This window comes from Acomys minous, assembly GCF_964271855.1.
Source record: "Acomys minous genome assembly, chromosome: 8".
NCBI lineage: Eukaryota > Metazoa > Chordata > Mammalia > Rodentia > Muridae > Acomys > Acomys minous.
In genome coordinates, this window is record NC_140489.1 from 47,901,822 (window position 1) to 47,907,982 (window position 6,161).

The following is a 6,161-nucleotide window of genomic DNA, read 5'->3' on the forward strand; positions in this document are numbered from 1 at the left end:
GCTTGCATATCTACAACAGGAAGATGCCTTGCATACTAGCAAGGGGCCCCCAAATAAACTTTGGTGACAAAACATCCTATGCACATAGTCACTGGAGCATATAGGATATGCTTTTAGGTTAGGGTCCAGCTTTAGTCTGCTTTGGCTTTTGGAACAGGATGCTGAATGGCTTAAACTACGATTTCTCAACAGTTTGGGGATGGGAAGTTAAGATCAAGGCCGTGGAGTCCGTCAAGTGAAGGAGATGGTCCACAGATGGTACTTTCTTGCATGTTCTCGCGCGGATGGGGCGAGTGAGTGTCCTTGGGTCTTTGGGACACACCTTTAATTCCAGCACTCAGGAAGGCAGATCTCTGAGTTCAAGGCCAGCCTGGCCTACAGAGTGAATTCCAGGACAGCCAAGGCTACACAGAGAAACCCTGTCTCAAAAAACAAAACAAAACAAGAAAATAGAGGATACTAATTTTATGAGGGTGGAAGAAACTGTCATGATGTACTCATTTCCTAAGGGTCTTACCCAAAATCACTTTGGGGATTAGGGTTTTAACATAATCTTCGGGTGACTCAAGCAGTGCCTTTTCTACAGCCCTGAGGACTAATCCCCACTTTATAAATGTAGTTGACAGGCACAAGGATAGTATAGCCCAAGGTTCAAACCAGGCAGTAGTTTGAAAACCACTCTTGCCACTAAACCATAAATGCCAATCAGCAAGGAAAAGCTTTAGTAAATACTTACATCCTTACAGACAAAGAAATAATTTGCAGTCAAAAGTAGGAAATCATGTGTGTAATATGATGTCATTGTTACAAAAACAAACATGACAGTGTGTTAGCAGTGCTCGCCTTTGTGCGACAAATGTAGATGCAGCATCAGCTTAATTAGAGCCGGGCGGCGGCGCGGTGGTGGTGGTGGTGCACGCCTTTAATCTCAGCATTTAGGAGGCAGAGGCAGCCCTCTTTGTCTAGGATTAAAACCTGGTCTACAGAGCAGGTTCCAGGATAGCCAAGGCTACACAGAGAAACCTCATCTTGAAAAAAACAACAAACAATAAACAAACAAAAAGACTCCATTAGGCCAGGGGGTATGGCTGCTGTATATAGTATTCCTGGCATCAGTACTGTTAGGCTTCTTTTTCTTAAGCCAGCGTTAATTATTATTGCTATTTTTTATTACTATTATTATTATTAATATTATTAATATTATTCGTAGGTCTTTTCTCATATAGTATATGCTAATTATAGTTTTCTTTTTCTCCACTTCTAGTTCTTCTCCTCCTCCCATCCCCTCCAGATCCACTCACTTTCATTAGAAGAAAACAAGTGTCTAAGAGAGAACCCCAAGGTGATGGGGTGGGGAGAGAGAGAGGGAGGGAGGGAGGGAGGGAGGGAGGGAGGGAGGGAGAGAGAGAGAGAGAGCGCAAATATGACAAAATAAATATAATAAGATGAAGCAAAAATGTATATCAAAGTTGGAGACTACAACACAACCCAACAGGAGGAAACATGTGTAGGCTCACGGGCTCTAGAATTTTCCTATTTTCAGGATAACTGGTATTTGTTTTAAAAATTATTTAATTTAAAAATTATTTTACATTGTTATGTGCACATTCATGTGGGGTTACATGCATGTGCAGGTGCCCATGGAGGCCACGGGTTATGGATCTTGCTGGAACTGGACTTAGAGGCAACTGTGGGTGAGCTGCCCAATGTGGGTATAGGGAACTGAACTCAGGTCTTCTGCAAGAAGATAGGTGAGCTATCTCTGTATACATGTATGCATCTGTATAGTTATTTATTTATAAATATATACATGTGTGTGTGTTGAGAGGGGTATGAGGAAGTGAGTTCAGGTGCCACAGAGGCAGGAAGAGTACATAGGATTCTCCAGACGTGGAGTCACAGGCAGTTGTCTGCCTCCATGTGGTCTCTGGGAACCGAACTCTAGTCCTCTGAGAGAACACGAAGTGCATGTACTGCTAAACCATCTCTCCACCCCCGACTGCTAGTATTTCAATTGTTCCTTAAGCATGGCTTGCAGGGATCTTATTTCTGCTTCATCTAGAGCCTGATAATAGTACCTGATGTTGGCATAGGAGCCGCCTGCTCCCAGGTTACATAGCAACCTCTGACATCATCACCTGCCCACCACTAGATGTGCACTAGGAGCCCAGGAAAAAAGGAAAGACCCGCCATCCTTCACTCTTACTTCTCTCTCTCTCTCTCTCTCTCTCTCTCTCTCTCTCTCTCTTTCCGAGACAGGGTTTCTCTGTGTAGCCTTGGCTGTCCTGGACTCATTTTTGTAGACCAGGCTGGTCTCGAACTCACAGCGATCTGCCTGTCTCTGCCTCCTAAGTGCTGGGATTAGAGGTGTGCACTACCACCGCCCAGCCCTTACCTTGTCTCTTACTTTTGCAGTTTCTGTCTCTGTGTCTGTCTCTCATTGTCTTTCTCTACCCTCAGGTCCCAACTTCTATTTCCCTTCTCCCCAAATAAATCTCTCTATATTCATATCTGTTGCATGCCATCTCATTTTTGTTTTTTGTTTTGTTTGTTTTTCAAGATAGAGTCTCTCTGTGTAGCCTTGGCTGTCTTAAACTCACTTTGTAGACCAGGCTGGCCTCGAACTCACAGCAATCCACCTGCCTCTGCCTCCCAAGTACTGGGATTAAAGGTGTGCATTACCACACCGTGGGCTAATGAAATCGTTTTTAAACTACCGCTGGACTCCCTGGCAATGTTTTTTGAAGACCTGTAGCACCGTCTTAGTTACTTTTCCTGTTGCTGTGAGAAAACACCCAGACACAAGCAGCTTACTGGAGAAAGCGCTTGCTTTTTTCAGATCGAGGGTACAGTCCATTACGGTGGGAAAGTCAAGGCAACAGGAACTTGAAGCAGTTGAGCACGGTACACCTGAAGTCAGGAAGCCTAGGTAAGAAGGCTGTGCTCTCTCTTTTACGATTAATATATAAGGCAGTAAGATATAAGATAATAATAAAGTAATAGTGTACCAGGCAGCAGATACTATGTTGTAGAGGAGTTTATTAAATGAGCATGGAGGGAGAAGGAAAGGGGAGAGGGGTACCCCAGAGAGAGACAGAGACAGAGGAAGAGAGGAGAGAGAGAGAGAGGGTGAGAGAACTTATGGAGGGTCTGTTCTTTTATATGGCCCTGGCCAGGGCCATGCCGCCATGTCAGGTAAGCGATGATATCGCAGTTAGGTGGACTGAAGCAGAATCCTAACACTCTCCTTTTCTCCTTTTCATACAGTCCAGGATACCATCCAAGGGAATGGGGCCGCCCACAGTGGCCCCATTCCCTTGATCCGCCTGCTTCTGCCTCCCGAGTGCTGGAATTAAAGGCGTGCGCCACCACGTCCAGTTACAATATTTTTTTTTTTTTGGCCACAGAGGCTTTTTAGTTATATTTTACATCTCTAGAAAAAGAATTCCAGGATTTCCCCGCCCTGTATGTTTTTGTCTTGCTTCTTCATGGTCCACGATGCCAGCTGAGGTTGTCAGTACAATGAAGCCAAACTGACAGGATGGGAGCAGATTGTTCTGCCAACTTCTAGGTCCTTGAGATGCACATCAAATCTAGGGCTGATCACTCCACACTTGTTCAGCTTACCTATGAGGTTCACAATGATTTTCCCAGTTCTGTGGTCATCAATGATCTCAAATTCATCAATGTAGCCATGCTGCATCATCCCAGTTAGGAACTGGAAGATGACTTTGGAGCATGGCCTGATGAGCACCTGGCATTTACTTCTCTTCTCAGCATTGTTGATGCTCTTGAGAGCATCTGCCAGGTCATTCATGTGCACCATGGTGACGGAGCAGAAAGATGGCAGAAAGAGGTACATTATGATTTTTTAATGAGATTTTATAAGAAAATGATAAGAAGATATAAGGCAATAAGATAAAAGGGTACCAGGCAGCAGATATTAGATTATATGGGGTTTATTAAGTGAGCATGGGTGGAGAAGGAAAGGGGAGAGGGGCACCCTAGAGAGAGAGGAGGAAGACAGGGGAAGAGAGAGAGAAGAGAGAGTAGGAAGTGAAAGATCAGGTAGAGTGAGTCATGAGGAGGGTCTGTCTTTTTATATAGCCCTGTACAGGGCCACGCCCCCATGGAAGGTAGGCAGTGACATCACAGGTAGGCAGGCTGAATTAGAATCTCAACACAATTCATAACAGTAGCAAAATTGCAGTTATGAAGAAGCAACAAAAATAATTTTATGGCTGATGGCCACCACAACATGAGGAATTATATTTAAAAACAATTTAAAAATTTGTTTATTAATGAATTCATTTTACATCTCAATAGTTATCCCATCCCTTGTATCTTTCCATTCCTCCCTCCCTCCCATTTTCCCCTTACTCCCCTCCCCTATGTCTGTGACTGAGGGGGACCTCCTCCCCCTGTATATGCTCATATGGTATAATGTCTCTTCTTGGTAGCCTGCTATCCTTCCTCTGAGTGCCACCAGGCCTCCCTATCCAGGGGACATGGTCAAATATGGGGCACCAGGAATTGTGTGAAAGTCAGGCCCCCACCGTCGACTCAACTGTGGAGAATGTCTTGTCCATTGGCTAGATTGGGTTGGGGTTTGATGTTTACTGCACGTATTGTCCTTGGCTGGTGTCATAGTTTGAGCAGGACCCCTGGGCCCAGATTGCCCATCATAATGTTCCTCTTGTAGATTTCTAGGACCCTCTGGATCCTTCTATTTCCCCATTCTCCCATACTTCTCTCGCCTAAAGTCCCAGCAGGATGTCCTCCCCTCCGGCTCACTTTCCTGATAAGTGAAAAAAACCAAAATCTTAAAAGAACTATATTGAAGGGTCGCAGCATTAGGAAGGATGACTCCCAGCACTCCTGTTAGAAAACAATTCAGATAATCTTACAACATTCATGCAACATCCTTAACAAATAGCAATTGAGTACATTTTCATTGGAAGATGGTGGCTAGTTGCTGAGGTCTTGAAGAAAGGGAGAAAAGTGGAGAAATATTTTGAGAAATGAGTCAAGAGCCTTTTTATAGGGGAAAACATGTCATTTTTCTTCTTGCCCTTAGGTATACAGGCTTGTGTTAATGCCCGGCTGGCACTCTGAAGAGGTCCAGGGTGGGGTCTCTGGGGCTGGATGCAGATGCCCTTCCAGTTCGCTTCATCTCTTGGGTGGCCAGAGCTGATGGCTCAGGCAACCGATCAGGATTGAAAGAAGAAAAAGGAAAGGGAGCCCAGGGTTTCTTCTCTAGGGACTGGCTGTACTACGGCCGAGGAGAACTTAAACTGACTACAAATTTCCTATGGCTGAGGCTGTAAAAGCGGCTTCTGGCTAGACACTGCACCAGGGTCATAAAAGGAGGCTCTTTGATCTGTAGATAGACCTCTTTGCAGAGATCTCCAATAAGTTGATATAAACTTAGCTTGGGCAAAAGGCCCTGAGTCTGCTAACTTATTTGTGAATCTACAGCGAAGTAAGAAATAAGAGAGAGGTAGAAAATAAGCCACTCACACACATACATTCAAGAGAAAAGGTAGATGGAATTAGGCATCTTGACTTCAACTGAAGTCAGGTTTCCCAGTTTTCAGCACATACATTCAAGAGAAAGGGATCAAGAGAAGAGGTGGATGAAGTCAGGCATCTTAACTTCAACTGAAGTTAAGCGTCCCAATTCTCCCAGCCACGTTTATTGTAGAATACCGTACTTATACTTCTGAGAAGAGGGCATTACCTCATAGCGAAAAGAGTACAATTAATCACAAAAACAGATGAATTCTAAAGTACAGCAGGTTACATGTTTTAACGCTAAACATTTCTTATCTATGTATCCATTACATAAGTTCATAGTGCGTTCAGAATGACGAAGGTTGACAGGGTCTAAGGTTAGTAAGGTCTGAAACTTACAAGAGTATACAACTTATCAATTACTGCGGACCTAACTATACATTATCCAGCTATCACTTAGTTCATTATGAGCCCAGGACAATAATTTTTATCTGTCTTTCATTCTAAGAAACAGAGTAAATTCAGACATAACTAGGTAGCTTCATTCCACTTGGGTCATGAGAAGTTTAAACAAAATTGCCCATATTTATGGTGATAATACCAGGATCAGTGGTGCCATCTGCAGTGGAAGCTTATCTGAAGCCACA

At 43.9% G+C, this 6,161-nt stretch overlaps 1 pseudogene across 1 annotated transcript; it reads right to left on the reverse strand.

Annotated features, from left to right (window-relative positions):
* Positions 1-3,433: 3,433 nt before the first annotated feature.
* On the reverse strand, positions 3,434-3,826 carry LOC311603002 (small ribosomal subunit protein uS8-like; annotated as a pseudogene). The gene has a single exon. The product of its transcript is annotated as a small ribosomal subunit protein uS8-like (transcript).
* Between the last annotated feature and the right edge of the window lie 2,335 nt (positions 3,827-6,161).